This window comes from Zingiber officinale, chromosome 5B, assembly GCF_018446385.1.
Source record: "Zingiber officinale cultivar Zhangliang chromosome 5B, Zo_v1.1, whole genome shotgun sequence".
Classification (NCBI taxonomy): domain Eukaryota; kingdom Viridiplantae; phylum Streptophyta; class Magnoliopsida; order Zingiberales; family Zingiberaceae; genus Zingiber; species Zingiber officinale.
In genome coordinates, this window is record NC_055995.1 from 18,769,150 (window position 1) to 18,792,989 (window position 23,840).

Below are 23,840 nucleotides of genomic sequence, written 5' to 3' on the forward strand. Positions count from 1 at the left end.
GATACCAATTGTTGGATCGAGAAGCGCTAGAGGGGGGGGGGGTGAATAGCGCTCGTGGCTATTTTGTTCGATTATCGGAAAACTATCGGAGTTATTAAAATGCAGCGGAATAAAATAAAGACAAAGACACAAAGGGATTTACTTCGTTCGGAGCCTAAGGCGACTCCTACTCGAAGGCCCGCGATCCTTGATCGCTTTCGGTGGGCAACAACTATAATTCGTGAAAGTTACAGATTAATTACAATTCAAAGCAGTAAAAGATTATACCAACAACAGAAAACTAAATCTGAAGCTCTGGGTTGTCGGGGTGTCGTTTACAGCACTTTCTGGATCGAGTCATTAGCAGCTTGTCGCAAGGAGATTGCTTAGAAGATTGTTATTTTATGAAGCTGCACCTCAACCCTCCTTTTATATGCGGTTCCGGGCGCCTGGATCCCTTCCGGGCGCCTGGAGTGTGACGTGGCCAACCAACCAGGATGCTCCACGTGGCGAAGTCGCGCAGGGGATAAACTTTGGTCCCGGGCGCCCGGACCTCCGGCGCCCGGATCCATTCCGGGCGCCCGGACACTCTTTTTCCAGCAGGTTCCTCACCTGCAAATAAAGGTTAGTCCGAGCAAAATACCCTGCAAGACAGTGTTAGAATATGATAAAACATAGTAAGGAATAAACGACAGTCTTCGGACTGTCCGAGTCTGACTTCGAATTTCCAACCGGAAACCCTAGGTCGATCCGACGCCTACTGTTCCCTCTGTAGGGAACGCGTTCTCACCTACTCCTCTCAGGAGAGTTACCTGTTGCCAGTGCGATCCTCTAGATCGACTGGACTTTTGCTCGGCGCTCGATGCTTCCGGACTTTCTACTGGACGCTAGCTCCCCGACCCGTCCAGTATTCCACCTGGTTCGCGACACCAGGACTTTTCACCTAGGGTTACCACCCCCTAGGACTTTTGCATGAAGCCCTCGACCCGCCAAGACTTTCCACATAGGGTTACCACCCCCTATGACCTAGGGTTACCGCTCCCTAGGGTTTTCCCTTTGCCTAACCGCAGCTAGGACTTTTCTCCACCTAGGGTTATCACCCCCTAGGACCTAGGGTTACCACCCCCTAGGGTTTTCACCTGCCTAACCGCAGTTAGGACTTTCCTGAAACACTTAGTCAAGCACGTTAGATCACAAACATCTTAACTTTGAATCCTTTGTCATTATCAAAACTCAAGTTCGATCGTCGGATGCTTCCCGCACCAACAAAAATTAAAATTAAAATTAAATTAATGTAAATTAAAATTTAAATGATTTTTCAAATTTAATTAAATTAAATAGTTTTTAAAACTTGATATTTTTAAAATTTTAATTAACATTAATACTTTTTCAAAATTTAATTAACTTTTCAAATCTTAATTAACTTAATATTTTTCAAAATTGAATTAACTTTTCAAATTTAATTAACTTAATATTTTACAAAATTTTAATAAACTTAATATTTTTCAAAATTTAATTAACTTAACAACTAAATATTTTTCAAAATTTTAATTAACTTAATATTTTTTAAAATTTAATTAACTTTTCAAATTTTAATAAACTTAATATTTTCAAAATTTAATAAACTTAATATTTTCAAAATTTAATTAACTTAATATTTTCCAAAATTTTAATTAACTTAATATTTTTTAAAATTTTAATTAACATAATATTTTTCAAAATTTAATTAACTTTTCAAATTTTAATAAACTTAATTTTTTTCAAAATTTAATTAACTTGTCAAATTTTAAATAACTTAATATTTTTCAAAATTTTAATTAACTTAATACTTTTCAAATTTTAATTAACTTTATATTTTTCAAAATTTAATTAAATTTTCAAATCTTAATTAACTTAATATTTTTCAAAATTTTAATTAACTTAATATTTTTCAAAATTTTAATTAACTTAATATTTTTCAAAATTTATTTAACTTTTCAAATTTTAATAAACTTAATATTTTTCAAAATTTAATTAACTTAATATTTTTCAAAATTTAATTAACTTTTCAAATCTTAATTAACTTAATATTTTTGAAAATTTAATTAACTTTTCAAATTTTAATAAACTTAATATTTTTGAAAATTTAATTAACTTAATATTTTTCAAAATTTAATTAACTAAATATTTTTTAAAATTTTAATTAACTTAATATTTTTCAAAATTTAATTAACTTAATATTTTTCAAATTTTAATTAACTTTTCAAATTTTAATTAACTTAAATATTTTTTCAAATTTAATTAACTTAGTATTTTTCAAAGCAAATAATATCTTAATTTCAATTAACTTAATTTAAATTAACTTAATATTTTTTTCAAAAGTAATTACCTTTTTTCAAGAAAAAAAAAAAAAAACGCTGCGCCTCTTGGAGGCGCCTCCCACACAAGTGAGGTGCCCTAACCTACGGCGGGAAAAATCCCGCCAACCTTAGTTAAGGCACCTCGGACCATCTCCAAGGCGCCTCCAACGACACATTCAGGATGCCTTAAACGTTCCTCAAGGTGCCTTCAACACCCACTTTCACCACAAACAGAGGGTTTCTCTGCTCGTTTTTGCTCAAGATTTTCACGTGCCGCCGAAGCTGTTCCTCCGTGATTTCCCCACCTAAGGCACCTTTAATCCAACTTTTCCCTTTCAATCATCCTACAATGCCTCCTAGGTACATCTTAAACCATCCTATTGTCCTTATATGTAAATTTTCTGTTCTTTTAGTTATATGTTGCATAAATCAGAAAACGCCGACATGCTGATCCTACACCGGCTAGGGCCCCTTCTACGGATCCTAGATTCCCCTTAGAGCGGCATGGGGTAGATTTTGCTTGATTTACATTTGAATCTATTAAACCTAGGTACGTAGGTAGGTCATTTTTTGCCCAGTACTGTCACCCCGCAATCCATATGATAGAACACTATCAGTTAGGCAAACTGGTTTACTGCAATAATACAATAAACCAGGATTTGTGTGCACAGTTCTATCACAACCTTGAGAAGGTTGATGATAGTATGTATTCCACCAGAATTGGTGGAACAGACTTCCAATTTACTCCCTCCCTGATTCGCACTAGTTTAGAGCTTAGGGAGTCTACATGTGCATTCCTATGCTACCCGAGTAGAGATCTACCATTTGGTGATCCCTATTCCCATATCACATTAGACACCATCTATATGTATTTTTTCGGGGAGGAGAGACCATTCGGCCTGACTGAGTTCTGGTCCACTCTTCTTAGGGTTCAGGACTACATTATGTACACAGTCCTGACATCATGCATTTTGCCGATCATATCTCGGGACGTCTTGAAGATGCGACCCTCTCACTCATTCTTTATGTACGCCCTGAGTCAGCGTTTAGATATAGATATTGCACTGCATATGTTCTAGAACATTATACATGCATCTAGTACAGTCACATCTGGAGTAGTTCACATGCCCTACTGTCATATCTTGACTCAGATCTTTTTGACCTTCAGGATAGACACAGCCATAGGAACACTTATCCCGCTTACATCATACGACGAGTTAGGGCAGCGTAGTCTTCGGTTAGCCAGTATAGAGGTCACCGCTGAGGGGATTCTAGCCTGGAAGGGTCGACCACAGCCAACCGCTGCTCCGATTGATCCAGAGGCCGAGGATGCACCGCCCGACATTGTCCCGGGCGAGGGAGAGGAGTGGCCCGACTTCTTAGCCGAGGAGTTTTTCGGAGATCCATTACCTTCCACCTCCACCGGGCCCTCCACTTTAGTCGGACCTTCGACTTCGGCACCACTTTCCGTCGAGGACAGACTCACTCGTCTCGAGGTTCAGTCCATTCAGACGCGACGGGATGTTCTAGATAGCCATCGCTTCCTCTGATCCCTACGATTTGAGATAGTTGCCGGATTCGCTTCTCTCCGGGGTGAGATATGTCGCCAGGGACAACCTGCACCCAAGTAGCCCCTTGCACCACCTCCAGCTGATGACCCTACTCTTTGACACTCTCATCTCATGCATTGTCCCTTGGATTTTGGACACAGACACTTTCATGTCCTCGTCTAGTTGTACTTAAGCTTAGAAGAATTCAATTACTCTGCTTATTTTTGTATACCATTCTTTTATGGTCTTCTATTTTGCTTGATATGAGTTAGGTAGACTAGATCTTGACTTTTAAATAAATTTCCTACATCTAATTTTATTTTATTTTTCTAAAATTACCTAATCTTAAAATTATCTTTTAAAATTCTAGGAAAAATAATGTTTGCAAAAATCCCAATCTTATTAGTCTTTCAAAATTTGGACTTAGCCTAGAATCTTCCCCTTAGATATCATGCACCTCTAGCTTCAGTCAGAGCATCTCACAAACACACTAGACATAACTTGTTTGTGTTTGAAAGAAACTTAGAACGGCGTGAGATGCATAGGGTACAACCTAGACTCCAGAATGCTTATCTCTGTGCATCATAGTGAGTCTGGGCGTTAAAAACTAACTCTACATTAATCAAGTTAAATGATCCAGCCCTAGTCAAATCTAACTGGATTACTAACTTAACTTGACTAACCAAGTGAAAACTGGTGCCCTCTAGGTATTCAAACAGTAGCTAAAGGTTAGACAGTTGGTTAAGGATATTAAAATTTCAAATTAACTCGGCTTGCACTTGAAGGCGCTGATACCTTGCTAAAGGAAATTGATTAATTTTCAACTCATGCTTGGACATTAGCGCTTTAAGCTTACTGCTCCTCCCTTGCCTTTAAGGATTTTCAAACCTCTTAAAAATTTATTTTTTGACTTTTATAACCTTGATCAAGAATAACTAAGTTATATCAAAACACTTTTTGAACGTTATTTCAAAAATTAAGGTCTCCAGTTAACCCAATTTTCTAAAAATCTTTTACACTTTTTAAAAAAAATAAAAAAAAAGGCTATTCGAAATTTATGGTTTTTAAAGACTTTAAAAATTTAACAAAGCCTTTCAAAATTTCTCTTTTGCAAACTTAGCCTACTATTTTCGAAACTTGCCTTTCGAAAATCGATTTAAAATTTAACCTACCTCTGCACATATTTTGGCTAAGTTCTTCAAAACTAAGGTAATTTTAAAGTAAAACCTACTAGAAATATTGCTTGGTTGAAAACATAATTTATTGGTTTTAAAAAACTTAGACCTTTCAACTTGTCTCCTTCTTTCTCCAAAAGTTTTTTTTGATATATGGCAAAGGGGGAGAGTAGGACAAATCCAAATTAAGTGTAGGACAAATTCAAATTAAGTATACTAATTTGAATTAAGTGATAAGAAAAACAGAACTCTCATTAAGGGGGAGCCTTATACACGATGATTTTAGCTTAAATCATGCTTGCACTGGTTATAGTTTGTTTATCTTTATTTTGTGCATCTTGTGTAAGATATGCGAATTTATTTTTAGGGTTATCGTGGAATAACCTTATGAAAATTTTAGGAAATTATAGAAATTTTTCTAGATTTTTACGGAGGTCGTATGACTAGTTTTGCGAGGATAGGAGTAGGGGTCTGTTTAGAAATATGCAGGTGAGAATTTAATTGAGGAGGTACTTAGGGTTTATTTCCCTTAACACTAACCCTAAGTTCCTTATTAATAGGTTTCATTCCTCACCCGAACACTAAAACCCGACCCGACTCTTTCTTCTCCCTCTTTCTCTCTCGTGCGAACGCTCGACGCAAGCGCTACTTCGACGATCGGCGATTTCTTCTTCCCCTTCTCTCGGAGGCACCAGCGAGGAGTGATCTCGGAGCGGTGAGAGAGGGATACTGTTCTTCTTCCCGATCGTTCCTTCTTCTCTGGTCTCGACGAACCGCGACGACGGAGCTTTGATTTGGAGTTTTCACCTGTTGTCGGAAAGGGATTGAGGGCACCGGCGTTGGATCTGGCCAGCGTCGACCGATTGAGTGAGGTAAGATCCACTGCCTTCTTCCCGATCTCTTTCTCGGTTCGTCGACAAGAACAGATCGTGCCCTAGCCGCGATCTTAAGGTAAGCATTTTAGTTTTTGGCCGTGGATTCGGACCTCTACTCTTCTTCTAGTGTTGATTCGAGTGATCTTGATGAGGAACAATACCTGTGTTTAGGTTCCGACCTCCACAGCTCTGTCAGATCATCTTCTTTATTGGATCTGTGATTACCTCCGACGATTGAAGGGTGAAGAGGTAAGGAGAGTAATTTTCAGTATTACTGTTGTAGGGATAAACAGATCTGATAATTTTTGTTGTTCTTGATCGGATGGGTGAAGTTACAGTGGGTAGGTTTCTGATGACAGGGATTTGATGCGATGTCTAATTCTTGTTCTTTCTCATGACTAATCATTAGTTGCAATAAATGCTATCTAATGGGTTTGGTGTATTCCTTGATCTAGATCAGTGATGGAACAACAAGAGTTGTGAATTGTTCGGTTTAGTTGTTGGAAGGTCAAGAGCATGCTGTTTTTACTAGTTAACAGTGATTAAATTAACCTAAATGTTGTATGGTTATGTTTTATCGTGCTATCTTGGTAATTGAGGATTGTAAGTGTAGATAAACCTAATCTGAAATAGATTCAGTGATGTTTAGGTTTTCTTCCTCTTAGGGGTTTACGAAAGGGAGTAGTAATCACATTTACTATGGTTTTAAAGTTGGTTATTTGTCTATAGGTAATTCACCTATTTGTATGTATACATATAATTACATTAGAATGTATGCGTGATACAGGGCCTTGATTGGCGACATGCAGCGTGACGTGGGGTGGTTTTGTTGATACGAGATATCTGGAGGCGGGTATTTCTTCCTTATCTCCTATTTAGTTCTTTGAACTATAAAGCATGGTTATTTTCGGATGCTTAGGTTGCATTACCTTAAATCTGTATATTTGTTTTATTCCTACTTGTCTCTTTCTATTTGAGCTTTGATATGATCTTATTTACCTCGATACAGTCTCACCCTTGATATCGGAACTCTGTGCATGTGCATATGTAGAGTTTGTGTCATAGAGTTATTTGGTTGGTATGATTAGCATGTTTATCATGCATATTGATGTTGAGTGTACATGTGACGGGTATGTGGTATTGGGGTTGTATAGTTGGTTGACCATGTTGTGTGTTGGAGTATGTATATACGTTTGTGGTGGTTATTGGGGGTGTTGGGGTACACGATGGATGATGGTATTTATATTGTGACTATTCACATCATGTCATCATTCATTGCATGCTGACGACTAATGCCTCCCTTACGGTGAGGGGATCGTCAGTTGTTTATAGCTGCCCATTCGACCACTTTTGGAGAGTGGTAGCTAGGAGTGGAGCTAGTCCTATCGCGCTTGCTCAGCCGTTCGGTGATTATACTCTGTCAGGCTCGACCACTCTGGAGTAGTGGGTCTTGAGGGTACAGTAGTCAGAGGGCTTGAGTTGTGAGTGATCAAGGACCCTTAGCTGTGTAGTTATATAACTACTTAGCTGACCGTCCGCTTCGGCCGCCTATAGCGGTGTATGTACTGGAGGCTAGTACGGTTTGTCACGGACCCAGGCCTCTCGGCCATATAGGGGTCGTGGTGTCTAGAGAGGTGGCGGGGGTGACCATGGAGCATGCATGCACTTTTACATATGATGTGCGGTGCATCTGGAGAGATATTTTCACATATATGCCTAGTAGATATTAGTTGCATGTGATTGTGTGCTGTTGCATTTGTTTGTTCTATGTATGTTGCATTTGGGTGTCATACTGCATACATGTCATCTATTTTACATGTATATGCAGTCGTATCTATATTTGCACAGGTGTTTTGAGTCGATTTGTTGCTAGTCCGGTGAGTTCCTTGATTTTGGTATCATGGTATTGATTCTAGTAGAGCATGTGCATCTACTATGTCAGGTATGTATATGCATAGTCGTTGTATCAGTTTGTGGCTAGATGTGTTATATTTCGATAGCATGATTCTATTCTTATTATGGAGACTGTATCCCTTGGTTCTTATGTTGTTGTACCTACCATGCTTTATTCTGTTCTTACCCGCTGAGTTTCTTGTACTCACCACCCCGTCTATACTGTTATGTTTTCAGGTAGTAGGTAGATGACATGGAGTTACTTGGAGTATGCTGCCAGCCGGTCCCACTTCCCGCGTTACATCCGAGGATTCTTATCGGTTTTTAGTCCTTTACTATTAGCATTTTATGTTTCGTGGATTTGGTGTTGTTATATCATACTATGTCTTGATACGTGTATTGTGGACTTATACCTGTGGTGTGTTTTGTGGACTTTCGCATTTGTGGGTTTCATATTCATTTTTTCCACTGTGTTTTTGATATAGCCGTGTGGGCTACATATTCAACTGGGTGGTTGTGGTTACTTTTATGTATATATATATCCCAGCCGCATGTGGCTGACGTATTTTGCATGTATGTGAGTTTCAGATTGTCACCGGTACAGGGGAGGTGCTGCCGAAATTTTTCGGGAGGGACTTCCCCGGGGCCCCCGGGGCGTGACATCTTGTTTTACTTAACTTTGAATATTTGTTGTCATAATCAAAAAGGGGGAGATTGTTGGTGCGGGAAGCATCCGACGATCGAACTTAAGTTTTGATAATGGCAAAGGGATTCAAAGTTAAGATTCCTTGTTATCTAATGTTCTTAAATGAGATTGCAGGAAAGTCCTAACTGCAGTTAGGCAGGTGAAAAATCCTAGGGGGTGTTAACCCTAGGTCCTAGGGGGTGGTAACCCTAGGTGGGAGGAAAATCCTAAGGGGCGGTAACCTTAGGTCCAAGGGGGTGGTAACCCTAGGTGGTGAAAATCCTAAGGGGGGTAACCTTAGGTCCTAGGGGGTGGTAACCCTAGGTGAAGAAAAACTCTAGGGGGCAGTAACCCTAGGTCCTAGGGGGTGGTAACCCTAGGCAGAAAGTCTAGTCGGTCTGGAGGATCGGGCTGACATCAGGTAATCTCTCCTGAGGAGAGTAGGTGAAGACGCGTTCCCCGTAGAGGGAACAGTAGGCGTTGGGTCGACCTAGGGTTTCCGATTGGAAATCTGAAGTCAGACCCGAACAGTCCGATGGCTGTCAATTACTTGATTTATCATATTTATATCTGTTCCAACTTTGTCTTGCAGGGTATGTTGTTGTTTTAGGACTAACGTGTCTTGCAGGTATGAAAGGAACAAGCTAAGCCTCGGATGAACAGTGTCCGAGGCGCCTCCATGGAGCTTCGAGGCGCCTCGGGTGCAAAGCGGGAGCTGGTTGCGAAGCAGTGTTGGAGGCACCTCAGATGAAGCTGGAGGCGCCTTGGACCAAAGCTTGAAGGCGCCTTGAAGAGGCTTGCAGGCGCCTTAAAGCAGATAAGTGCGACCAGTTCTGTGCTAATCCACGCGTGCAACTCGGGTAGCCTGGAGGTGCCTCGGATGTGCTTGGAGGCGCCTTCAGCAGTGTATAAAAGGGGTTGTCGAGGCAGCACTTCAACAATCAATTCTCTAGAGCTCTTTCTCCTGTGTGCTGCTAACAAGACGATCGATTGAGCTACAGCAAGATCTCGACGACTCGAAGCTTCAAGATAGTGATTTTCATTGTCGGTATAATTTGTATTCCAGTTTTAATATTATACTTCAAAGTTGTACTCTCATTTACCATATTATAGTTGTTGCCCACCGAAAGCGATCAACGATCGTGGGCCTTGGAGTAGGAGTCGCCACAGGCTCCGAACCAAGTAAATAATCTGTGCCTTTGTGTGTTGTTCTTTTTATTTCCGCTACTTTAACACTCGAGTTTTATGAATCGAATGAAATAACCACGAGCGCTATTCACCCCCCCTCTAGCGCTTTCGATCCAACAAAATCCCGCTAAAGCCTTGGAGGGTGCCTCCTACTAGTCGAAGGTGCCCCCCATAACCCATTAAGGGTGCCCTCCATGTGGTTGAGGGCGCCCTCAACACTTTTTTTTCTAGCGAACAAAAACCTTCTCTGTTCACGTTTTTCACAAAACAAATCACACCGAGGCGCCCTCCTTAACCAGATTTTCTCCCTTCTGACCCCAAAATACCTCCTAGGTATACCCTCTTTCATTATATTGCTTTAATATGTCTTTTTCTGTATATTTTTATATGTGTGCATGTATAAAATAGGAAGAGAAGGAATGTAGATGCTGCTTCTAGTAGTACCCCATCCACTGATGCTAGGTTTCCTTCTGAGTGATATAGGATAGAGTTCCTTAGGCATAAATTTACTCCATTAAAATGTAGATATCTAAGAAGATCCTTTTTTACTATATATTGTCCATCTATCATCCAGATGTTTGAGCATTACTAGCTAGATAAGCTGGTTTACTGCAGCCATGCAATTAATCATGACCTGTGTGCTCAGTTTTATAGTAATATAGATAGAGTAGATGATTTGACCTAATCCACCAGAGTTGGTGGAAGGGATTTTCAATTTTCTCTCACCCTCTTATGCACTAGTCTAGCACTTAGGCCATCCACATGTTCATTTTTGTGTTACCCTAGTAGGGACCAGTCATTTGGTGAGCCCTACTGTAACGCCCAAAAATTCTCAAATTAATTTTAAAAATATTCTATGATTTTTATGGAATTTTAGAATATTTTTCTGAAATTTTTAGAATAACCGAAGTAGCAAAATTAAATAAAAACGTAAAATAGCCTAAGCGGGAATCGAACCCGAGACCCATTAGACTCTACGCCTTATAGATGACTCTAGTAACCAAGGGGCCCCAGCAGGGGTGTGCTGAAAGGAAAGGAGAACAATTATACTTAAGGTTTAGTAGGGGTATTAATCACTTAATATAAATAGGGAATTTACGTGGGGGAGTTATTATTTTTAACGACAACTTCTCCTCTCCCTCTATCCCTCACCGCCGAACCCTTTTCTCCTCATCCTCTCGACGCCAAGCCCAAGGAAAACCTAGGGTTCCACCCTAGGGTCGAAGGAGCACCTTCCGACGATAATTTCAGCACGAGGACACTCCCCTCCACGAGAAGGAAGCGTAGACGCAAGAGGATCGCCGAAACGCTCATCGTCTCCGGAAATCTAGCGATCGGATTGTAAGAATATCTAGCGCAGGATGTAAGTAACCCCTCACCTGTAGTATAAGTAGCTAATTGTATGTTTTTATGCCCTTAGTTTGCATTTATGTTCTTAGTTTAGCCATATGCAGAATTAGAGCACACCAAGCGCTCGATAAAATGCCTAGAATCGTTAAATGCTACAGTAAGCATTTTAATAGTTCAGTTAAATGCCCTAGATGCATTTTAATTAGCAAATATAGCCTTGCTTCAGTGATATAGGACTACGGTCCAATAGGTGGGCTCCCACAGTCGCCTCTAGGTTCAGATAACCTAGTAAAAGCAAGATATGATAAATCAGTTTATAAACAGTATTTTACTTTATCAGTGGCACTGTACTGGACTTCAGTTGTCCTTGGGTTGGACTCCCATAGTCGTCCCAAGGTTTAGATAACCTAGTAACCCTACTAGATTCGGGACTTGCTACCTCGGGCCTAGTTAGGGATGCGCGCGCAGCAAGTACAGTTGTCTGGCCCATCAGCAGCATGTTTAGTATTTTTATCTATTTACGAAAATAGTTTTCAACTTCATAAAACAGATAAGTGGATTCAACTTAGCTTCAGTTCAGTTTTCTATTTACATAGCAGATAGCTTTATGTTTAGTTCTTGATTGCCATGATTTACATGCTCATGTGCCATATTTTAGTATTTCTAGTATGATTCTCAGCTTGCATTTTAGCATAGCATCTTTTAAAAAGCATGATTTATATAAATGCATGTTTTTGTGAGATAGATGGTTTCTTACTAAGCTCCTAAGCTTATAAATGCATTTTCCTTATACTGCAGATAAGGGTAAAGGAAATATGGAATAGCGGAGGCTGGAGGCAATGCGATGAAGATGTGTGTGAGCAGGAACTTGGAATGAAGATCTTTGGGGGGGGAGAACTAGCAAATTAAGAACTTAGTACTCTTATAGTATTACTTTTATGCACTTTTAGATGTGTAAGTGTCTTGATTCATGAAAGTATGTACCAAGTTATGCTTAGAGTGTTATTTGTCATGTTAGTAGATAGCTAGCTATGAGTAACGGTATACCCAGTAGTAGTATTATGGTTGTAGTTGAATTCCTGAAGATTCTGTACGAGGTCGGGTCTGGTTTCTGTGGAAATTAGAAACCCAATCGATCAGCTGATCAATTGAGCAGTCCTCAATCGATCAGCCGATCGATTGGAAGAAGTCCCTGCGTACAGAACGCTAGGGAGTCGATTAGCTGATCGATTGGGGAGCCCTTGATTGATCAGCCGATCGATCGAAACGCGATCTGTCGCGTACAGAGAGCTAATGAGTCGATTAGCTGATCGATCGGCCATGGATCGATCAGCCGATCGATCGGGAATTTAATTCCTACAAGCAGAGAGCCTGTGAATCGATCATCGGATCGATTGCCCAGGCTGGATCGATCAGCCGATCGATCCAGACTTGACTCTGTGCACAGTAGCGAGTTGAGTCAATCAGTGGATCAATCAGCCAACTCCAATCGATCAGTCAATCGATTGAAATGACTGATTTCAGCTAGAAGTGTCTAACTCCAGTTTTTGATCAAATAGAAAGTTAAGCTCCCTTCTTTAGCATATGTACAACGTCAGAAGTGTATTCTGGGAATAATTTCCAGACTCTATAGTAAATCGCAGTGTGTTTTAATTAGTTCAGTTCTTTTCCGCACAAGAATAGTTAGCATAATGTAACCCCCGGCCTTACAACTTAGTTAGTAGAAGGCGGGTCGTTACAGAGTGGTATCAGAGCAAGTTCCATACTTCCTCACACACACATCAGCATTGAACCTACAGCTTCCAAGTAAGACTATCTCTCATTTTATTTATGTTTCTTGCTTTCATGTTTATAAATAACTACAGCATGTTCCTATATGATAGCATCTAACAAGATAATAGTAGTTATGTAAACATTATTGTATTAGTTATGTATGCCCTTTGTTTCCTTAGAAAATGGTACGAGGACGTCCAGCTAAAAAGACACCAGCCACTGAGCCCCAGCATGAGGCAGGCAGCTCAGTGCCTCCCCCAGACCTTACAGAAGTAGTGGCCCAGTTACAGAAACAACTAGCTGAACAGCAACAGGAAATAGCCACCCTAAGGGCTAACCAGCAGAACACTCCCACTGTTACTCCAGAACCGAACCTAGCAACCCCAGTGGTTATAGAGGTTCCACCAGTCCAACCTACAGCACCAGTAGCCCCAGCAGCAGGGGCAAGGAGAGAAGCTTATCTGATCCAGTGGCAGAAAATCAAGCCAGAGAATTTCTCAGGCACCAGTGAACCATGGGATGCTCAAGCCTGGTTCAAAACACTGGAGAGTACGATGGAGCTTCATGACTGGCCAGAGTATGAAAAGGTGAAATGCGCCTCCTTCTGCCTGACAGGAGATGCATGTATGTGGTGGGAGAGAATTAAAGGGAAGCGCCCAGTGAACCAAATGACATGGGCCGACTTCGAGAGAGAGTTCTTTGAGGAATTCTTTCACATGCGGGTCACAAACTGCCACTATGACGAGTTCACTGAATTTCGTCAGGGCAACCTTCCAGTTGAGGATGCCGTGAAGAAATTCAATAGACTGGCTCGTCTATGCCCCGAACTAGTCAGCTCTGAAAGAGAACGAGTTCGGTTGATGCTTAAAATGTTAAGGTCGGAAATAGCAATGAATGTGGCCAGCGGCGTTCATAAGCCGCAAACTACTGAAGAACTAATAAGTAGTGCTCTGACCACCGAACATTACCAGAACAACATCAAATAGCAGAAGCAAGCCCTCTCAGAGTCTAAGAGCCAAGGAGGCTCAGGTACTCAGAAACACCAGGGCCACAGCTCTAACTGGAAAGGGAACTCCGGTAACAAACATAAACCAGGGAGTTACCCAAAAGGAGGACCAGCTAGTAAACAGCCTAGCTACCCCAAGTGCTTTACTTGTGGGAAATTCCACCCAGGAGTTTGTCGCAAGGGCACACGAGGATGCTTCGAATGTGGCCAGGAAGGGCATATGGCGAAACAATGCCCGAACAAGACCAGTGTCCCTCCACCACAGTCGATTCAGTATGGAGGTAACCCAGCGCAGTTACATCAGATGCATGCTGCTATAGATGGACCACACATCAGTCAGGGTAGACTAGAAGCCCCCGCAGCCACAACAAACGCGAGGATCTACTCACTCACCAGAGAGGACGTAGCGAATGCCTCAACAGTTGTTACAGGTCAAATTAGTATTTTACAGCAAAGTGCAACTGTCTTATTTGACACTGGGGCAACCTATTCTTATATATCCAGGACATTTGTCGAAAAGTTAGCAATACCTCCAGATGTACTCAGTGGTCAATTTCTGACGACACTACCTTCAGGAGAAATCATGACATCCACGCACTAGCTTCGAGCAGTGCCAGTCATTATAGCATATAGAGAGCTTTTTGGGGATCTGATAGTGCTAGATATGGCTGCTATGATGTCATCTTAGGAATGGACTTTCTGATCAAGTACGGTGCCTCCATAAAGTGCCATAAACAGAGAGTTGTATTTCAACCTGAAGCAGGAGTACATTTTGGGTACATCGAAGAACCAAAGAGAAAGGCCAAGAAGTTTCTCTCAGCTTTGAAAGTGCAGAGACTACTGGATTCAGGATGTACGGGATTTCTAGCACATGTAGTCAGTACCAGTCAGGACAAGGATCAAAAGTTAGAGGAGGTCCGAGTCATACGTGACTACGCAGCAGTCTTCCCTGAGGAGTTACCAGGCCTAGCACCAGGCAGGGAGATTGAATTTGAGATAGAACTTATTCCCGGTACAAATCCCATCTCCAAAGCACCCTACCGCATGGCTCCAGCAGAACTGAAGGAACTTCAGGAACAACTACAGGAGCTGCTTGACAAGGGCTTCATACGCTCTAGTCACTCACCATGGGGAGCACTTGTATTGTTCATGAAGAAGAAGGACGGGAGCATGCGCCTGTGTATAGACTACCGGACACTAAATCAAGTCACGATTAAGAACAAGTATCCTCTTCCCAGGATAGATGACCTGTTCGATTAGCTAAAGGGTGCAGCAGTGTTCTCAAAAATAGACCTCAGATCGGGATATCACCAGGTGAAAGTTAAAGAAGGTGATATACCCAAGATGGCTTTCAGGACCAGATACGGACATTATGAGTTCGTAGTCATGCCCTTTGACGTGACGAATGCTCCAGCTACTTTCATGGACCTCATGAACAGAGTATTCAAAGAATACTTAGATAAGTTTGCTATCGTGTTCATCGACGACATTCTTATCTACTCCAGGACTCAGGAAGAACACGTAGAGCACCTGGAAATAGTACTGCAGACCCTTCAGCAGAACTAGCTATACGTCAAGTTCACGAAATGTGAATTCTGGCTCGATCAAGTATCCTTTCTGGGTCACATCATCTCCAAGGATGGTATCATGGTAGACCCCAGAAAGATAGAAGCCGTGAGTAACTGGAAGAGACCTAAGAACGCCAGTGAAATCAGAAGTTTTTTGGGACTAGCAGGTTATTACAGGAAATTCATAGAGGATTTCTCCAGGATAGCCTCCCCACTAACAGCTCTCACCAGAAGGTGTTGGTTGCTACTCGGAAAACCTAGAGGTTCCACTGTACAAAAATTTTGTACAAAGGTCTGAACCCTTTCCTAGCTACCATGTGTTCTTTTAAATTAAATTTTGGATCGCCTGCGGAACTTAACACGTTTGATCCAAAACTTAATCTATTTGTTCTTTTAGGTTTTGACTTAGATCTCCTGCGGAACTTAACACGTTCGACCCAAGTCACCTTAAATTATTAATTCCATTAAATATTAATTTCCATAATTGGTTCCCAGTACTGACGTGGCGAGGCACATGGCCTTCTTGGATATGGGAGCAACCACCACCGACTAGACAAAACCTTTTATGGAAAGCTAATATTTAATTTCCTAAAATAACTTTAGGTTAACCGAAAAGAACAATCAAATCACAAGGAAAAGAAAAAATAAAAGAACACTATATCGAAAATAAATTCGAAACTCTAGAATCGTATGCCTCTTGTATTTAGTATTATTTCCAAAAATAACTAGTATGATGCGGAAATAAAAAAAAACTAGTTATACCTTTTAGAAAAACCTCTTGATCTTCTACAGTATTCCTCTTCTAACCTCGAACGTTGTGTGGGCAACGATCTTCCAAGATGAGAAACCACCAAAGCACCTTCTCCTTTCTTCAAATTTCGGCCAAGCACAAAGCTTCCAAAAGATGAAGATCTTATCCACCAACCAAGCTCCAAGGGATGTAGGCTTTCTCTCCTTCCTCAAGCTAGATCCGGCCACCAATTAAAACTCTATAAGCATGAAGAGGTTCGGCCACAAAGAGAAGAAGAAGAGAAGAAGGAAGGGCCGGCCACACCACCAAGGAAAAGAGGAAGAAAAATAGAATAGAGTCGTTCACCTTGAAGCCTCCTCTACCCCCTCTTTTATAATCCTTGGTCTTGGCAAATAAGGAAAATTTAATAAAAAAATTCCTTAGTTCTTTTTCCATTGAAAAGAAAAATTATTTAAATAAAAATAATTTTCTTTTTCAAATACAATGGCCGGCCACCTCATGCCCCAAATCAAGGAAAGTTTTAATTAAAACAAGAATTAAAACTTCCTAATTTGTTTCCAGAAATTTATAAAAATTTCTCCAATAATTTAATCCCTTCATGATTGGTTTATAAAAAGGAAATTTAATAAATTAAAATATTTCTTTTAAACATGTGGATAAAAAGAAAGTTATCTCTAAAAATTAAAATCTCTTTTAATCCACAAATAAGGAAAGATATCAAGTCTTTTCTTAATCTTTTGTAGAAACTAATAAAAGAGAATTATTAATTTTTAAACTTTCTTTTAAATCATGAACATGGTTAAAAAGGAATGTTTTCTTAAAATTTAAAATCCTCCTTTAATCAACAAATAAGGAAAGATTTCAAATTTTAAACTCTCTTTTAAACATGTAGATGATTTACAAATAAGGAAAGTTTTTACCAAAAAATTAAAACCATCCTTTTAAACTACAAATAAGGAAAGAGATTAATCTCTTCTCTTAATTTTTTGTAGAAAGCTATAAAAGGAAATTTTTAATTTTTAAACTCTCTTTTAAAATCATGATATACACATAAGAAATAATTTTATTAAAAATCTTTTTTAATATTCTAGTGGCCGACCACCTAAGCTTGGGACCCAAGCTTTGGCCGGCCACCTACATGACTCATCCACTTGATCTTGGCCGGCCCTAGCTTGGGTTCCAAGCTAGCTTGGCCGGCCCCATTGGATGGGTAAGAAGGTGAGTATGCGGTGGGTATAAATCTCTATATACTAGAGGCTACGATAGGGACCGAGAGGAGGAATTGATTTTGGTCTCCCGATGAAATTAAGCATCTCGTGTTCGCCCCGAACACACAACTTAATTTCATCAATAATAATTCATTCCACTAAAGAACTATTATTGAACTACCGCACCAATCCCAAATTACATTTTGGGCTCCTTCTTATTATGAGTGTGTTAGTCTCCCTGTGTTTAAGATAACAAATGTCCACTAATTAAGTAAGTTACTGACAACTCACTTAATTAATATCTAGCTCCAAGAGTAGTACCACTCAACTTCATCATCATGTCAGACTAAGTCCACCTGCAGGGTTTAACATGACAATCCTTATGAGCTCCTCTTGGGGACATTCTCAACCTAGATTACTAGGACACAATTTCCTTCTATAATCAACAACACACACTATAAGTGATATCATTTCCTAACTTATCGGGCTTATTGATTCATCGAACTAAATCTCACCCATTGATAAATTAAAGAAATAAATATCAAATATATGTGCTTGTTATTATATTAGGATTAAGAGCACACACTTCCATAATAACTGAGGTCTTTGTTCCTTCATAAAGTCAGTTTAAAAGGAACGACCTCAAATGGTCCTACTCAATACACTCTAAGTGTACTAGTGTAATTATATAGTTAAGATAAACTAATACCTAATTACACTACGACCTTCCAATGGTTTGTTCCTTACCATCTTGGTCGTGAGCTACTGTTTATAATTTATAAGGAACCAATAACATGATCTTCTGTGTGTGACACCACACACCATGTTATCTACAATATAAATTAATTGAGCAACTACATTTATCATAAATGTAGACATTTGACCAATGTGATTCTTATTTCTAGATAAATATTTATACCAAAAGCTAGACTTTTAGTATACACTCTAACAATCTCCCACTTATACTAAAAGACTAAGCTGCCATATCTGCTGCCATACATCTGATTCCCATGCCTTTCAAAAAGCTCTTGCCTTAAGGACCTTAGGTTATCATCTGATGCAATCTAGGTGGCAACAACTTCTCCTCGTTATACAATTTCTCGTATTGGGTAGTACTTGCGCTCTATTGTGTTTACTTGCCTTATAGACTCATGGTTTCTTCGATTTTGTTACTGCACCATTATTATTACAATAAATTGTAATAATCTTTGGACAAACTAGAAATCATATCTAAGTCTATCTTGAGGTAATTAAGTCATTCAGCTTTTATGACTACCTCAGAGGCTTGCTATATACTCAGCTTCTATGGTAGAGTCCAGAAAAACACCTATGCTTATCACTCTTCCATAGTTATGACTTTTCCTCCTAAAGTAAACACAAAACCCCGAGGTCGACTTATTATTGTCCCTATCCGATTGGAAGTCAAAATCCGTGTAACCCACAGGGACCAAATTAACTGCCTTGTAAGCTAGCATATAATCTCTAGCGCCTCTAAGGTACTTTAATATATGCTTTACTGCAGTCCAATGTCCTTGTCTAGGGTTACTTTGATATCTGCTAACTATGCCCTTGGCAAAACAGATTTCTGATCTCGTGTATAGCATACATTAGGTTGTCTAACTGCTGAAGCATAAAGAACTACCTACATGTCCTCAATCTCCTTTGATGTCATCGGAGACATCTCTTTAGATAAAGACACTCCATGCTTAAAAGGTAAGAAACCTTTCGAGGAGTTTTGTATGCTTAAAACGAGCAAGGATTTTCCGATGTATCAAGCTTGGGATAAGTAAAATATATTTTTTCTTTCGATCCCTTATTACTTTGATCTAAAAAATATATACATTATCCCAAGTCCTTTATATCGAATTATTTGGACAACCATACCCTTACTTCTGACAACATTTTGATATTGTTTCCAACTACCAAAAATGTTATCTACGTATAGTACAAGAAATACCACCACGTTTCCATCACACCTTTTGTATACACAAGACTTATCCGTTTACTCAATAAATCCATAGGTCTGGATTACTTTGATAAACTGGATGTTCCAAGACCTTGAAGCTTTGCCTCACCATAGATCGATTGAGCTTGCACACAAGATGCTCTTAGCCCTTTGCAATGAACCCTTCTGGTTGCTTTATATGGATGCTTTCATCAAGACTTCCATTAAGGAATGCTGTCTTGACATCCACTTGCCAAATAGATAAAAGAATCCGGATAGACTTAAGCATGGCTACCAGTGAAAAAGTTTCCTTTTTCATCAAGCCTTGCTTTGAAAGTTACTACCTTCCTTTCTATCCCTCTTTTCCTATTATAGACCTTTTTACACCCAAAGGCTTTTACACCATTTGGTGGTTCTACAAGCTTCCAGATTTGATTAGAATACATATATTCTAATTCTGTTATTCATTACTTTTTGCCAAGATGTTGCATCTTTATCTTGGAGTGTTTCGTCATATGTCCGGAGATCAGGTTCATGTCCTCCAGGGATCGAGTCCAAACATGAATCTTTTTAGGTTGCCTAACAACCCTCCCACTACGACAAGACACTTTCTGCAATTGTGTATCATTTGTGATACGTGTTGCAGTTTCCTTGTGGTATCTCATCTTGTACAGTTGGTACTAGATTAGACATGCCTTTTATTATTTCCTTAAGAACAAATTTTCTTATGGGCACATGGTTTATTACATAGTCCTTTTCTAAAAATCGGTCATTGATGCTAACAATGACCTTCTAATTTTTAAGACTATAAACCTACTTTCATTTTACTAGGATAACCCACAAACAAGTGAATTCCTGTCCAACTTATCATTGTCTCTCTTCTGCATATGTGCTGGACTACCCGAATCCGAATATGCTTCGAAATAGGCTTACGTCTATTCAGCAATTCTATATGAGTAGAGAGTTCTGACTTTAGAAGGTACTATATTAACTCCCGTTTCCGGAGTATATCCTTAAAATGATTTTGATAATATTCTTAATAACTCATCAATCTACTTATTTCCATAAGAGTCTTATACCTTCCTTTTCCTACACCATTCTGTTGGAGTGTACCAGGTGCAGTTAGTTTGGATTGAATCCCTACTTCTGATAAATGACTCCTAAATTCTCCCAAGAGGTACTTGCCACTACGATCTTACCGTAGTGTCTTGATACTTTTACTTTGTCGTTTCTCCACATCAACCTCGTACTCTTTGAACTAATCAAAGCACTTAGACTTGCGGCACATCAAGTAAATATATCCGTATCTCAAATAGTTATCTATAAAATAGATGAAATATTTGAAACAACCTCTTGCCTGGATGCTCATAGGATCACACAAATCAGAATAAACCAATTCCAATATATCTTTGACTCCATACCCCTTAGACTTAAAAGCTTCTTGATTATTTTTCCTTCTAAGTAAGACTCGTAGGTTGGAAAGATTTCCACTACTAATGAACCCAAAAGTTCATCAGCTACCAATGAATCCTACTCAAGTTAATATAACCTAGCCTTAGAAGCCAAAGATATAATTGGTTCATTTTCGAAGGTTACTTTCTCTTAAAGTTAGAAGATATGTTACTAATTTCCATTTGTTGCATCGTGAGAGTTATTGGATTTATAAATTGCCAACCAACGTACCAGAACAGATAACTTCCATCTTTTTCTTAATAACAACTCTGTTATTAAAAGAGGCAGAATATCAAGTTCTTTGAATAGTTTAGAAACTGAAAACTAGTTCTTTCTAAACTTGGTGCGTAAAGACAATTACTCAAAAATCCATGTTTTATTCTTATCAAAAGATAAACATCTCCCGCTGCAACAGCTACCATTTTTACAGTAGTGCCCATGTAGACAGTGTTTTAATTTTCATTTAGTTGCCGGGTTTCCTGGAACCCTGCAATGAATTGCGAACATGATTAATGGCATCTATATCTACACTCCAGGTTCTGGTAGATAACACCACTAAACATGTTTCAACTAATGAATTAAATACACCTATATTGTTCTTAGTTCTAAGAAGACAGTTTACCTTAATGTCCAAGTCCTATTTCCAATCATTACAATTGGGATTACTAAGTCTTTCTTATAGTATGACTACTAGGGGATTGACAAACATTTTAAATCCTAAGAATCACAAAAATACTTGGTCAAGATCAACTCCTTAAAAATCCCCATGAATTTTGTATGCCACGATAGTGTGGACGTATACAAAATCGAAGAGGAGATTTTATTCATTAATTTTATTATCTCGTCAACTTTACTTTATGACGAATAAAATTAATAGTTGATCTGTCTTTGATTAAATATTTGGTCAAAAACTTTTGAATTTAAAAAATATTGATTCCTCAAACAATATTATTTAAATTCACCAATACCTCAAACACCGTGAATTTTGCATGCCACGTTAGTGTGGACGTATACAAATTCAACATTTGTAAAAGGAGGGTTTTAACCCATTAATTTTATTATCTTGTCAACCTAACTTTTTGACAAATAAAATTAATAGTTGGTATCATTTGGTCACACAAATAATAGCGAGTGACTCGATGGGGAGGATACTATTAGATGTGTCTAAGTGTATACCATTACTTGACACTAAGTCCATTAATAAGATTATGCCCTTCCGTTGGGGAAGATCACACGCTCTTAATTAACTTCCTATAGTCATCCAAAAATGGAAGTCTGTTCTAGTGATCCACAAACAAGCTCATCCGTTATGGAGGAAGGCACTCAGAGCCAACGCGCAAGCTTGTTTGCATCACTTACAAACCAGTAATGGAGACCATGGGATTTACTTAAAAATCCCACTCCCACTTAGTTATTTATAAATGAGGAATTTTAACTATGCTAGCCTACTAAATATGTAAACTAACATGCACACACAGCACAATATAAAAGCAATAAATAGAAAATCTAATTTTCAACTATTATGGCTTTTATCTCTTGTTGTCCTCCGTGTGTTGTCATCCCAAGCTGCTGCCATATTTGGCCACTGCCACCGGGTCTAGCTGTCGCATCTATCTTTATCCTAGTTCCGCTGCGACTCTGGTCCTTAGAAGGTTCCACGCTTTGCAAGATTCGATCCGCGACATAAATAGAACTTTACATTTTGATCCTATATTCCTCAAAGGAATGTACATGTAACTAGATCAAAAATAAAATCCTAATAAAACTAAATACAGCTCCTGCTGTATTTTATAATACAATCATGCACACATAATAAAATACCCTTGACATGTCCAAGGGTTCAATTACACACATAATAACTATAAGCCATAATAGTTGGATCCTACATCCACAAAGTTAGCACATCCTACTATTAACCTGCCTAAATTATGTATGACATGTGCATAATTAAACTAATACCAAATACACAGAGGCAAAACCCTAGCTCTGATACCAATTGTTGGTTGCTACTCCGAAAACCTAGAGGTTCCACTGTACAAAAATTTTGTACAAAGGTCTGAACCCTTTCCTAGCTACCATGTGTTCTTTTAAATTAAATTTTGGATCGCCTGCGGAACTTAACACGTTTGATCCAAAACTTAATCTATTTGTTCTTTTAGGTTTTGACTTGGATCTCCTGCAAAACTTAACACGTTCGACCCAAGTCACCTTAAATTATTAATTCCATTAAATATTAATTTCCATAATTAGTTCCCAGTACTGACGTGGCGAGGCACATGACCTTCTTGGATATGGGAGCAACCACCACCGACTAGACAAAACCTTTTATGGAAAGCTAATATTTAATTTCCTAAAATAACTTTAGGTTAACCAAAAAGAACAATCAAATCACAAGGAAAAGAAAAAAAAAAAGAACACTATATCGAAAATAAATTCGAAACTCTAGAATCGTATGCCTCTTGTATTTAGTATTATTTCCAAAATAACTAGTATGATGCGGAAATAAAAAAAACTAGTTATACCTTTTAGAAAAACCTCTTGATCTTCTACCGTATTCCTCTTCTAACCTCGGACGTTGTGTGGGCAACGATCTTCCGAGATGAGAAACCACCAAAGCACCTTCTCCTTTCTTCAAATTTCGGCCAAGCACAAAGCTTCCAAAAGATGAAGATCTTATCCACCAACCAAGCTCCAAGGGATGTAGGCTTTCTTTCCTTCCTCAAGCTAGATCCGGCCACCAATTAAAACTCCATAAGCATGAAGAGGTTCGACCACAAAGAGAAGAAGAAGAGAAGAAGGAAGGGCCAGCCACACCACCAAGGAAAAGAGGAAGAAAAATAGAATAGAGTCGTTCACCTTGAAGCCTCCTCTACCCCCTCTTTTATAATCCTTGGTCTTGGCAAATAAGAAAATTTTAATAAAAAATTTCCTTAGTTCTTTTTCCATTGAAAAGAAAAATTATTTAATTAAAAATAATTTCCTTTTTCTAATACAATGGTCGGCCACCTCAAGCCCCAAATCAAGGAAAGTTTTAATTAAAACAAGAATTAAAACTTCCTAATTTATTTCCGGAAATTTATAAAAATTTCTCCAATAATTTAAT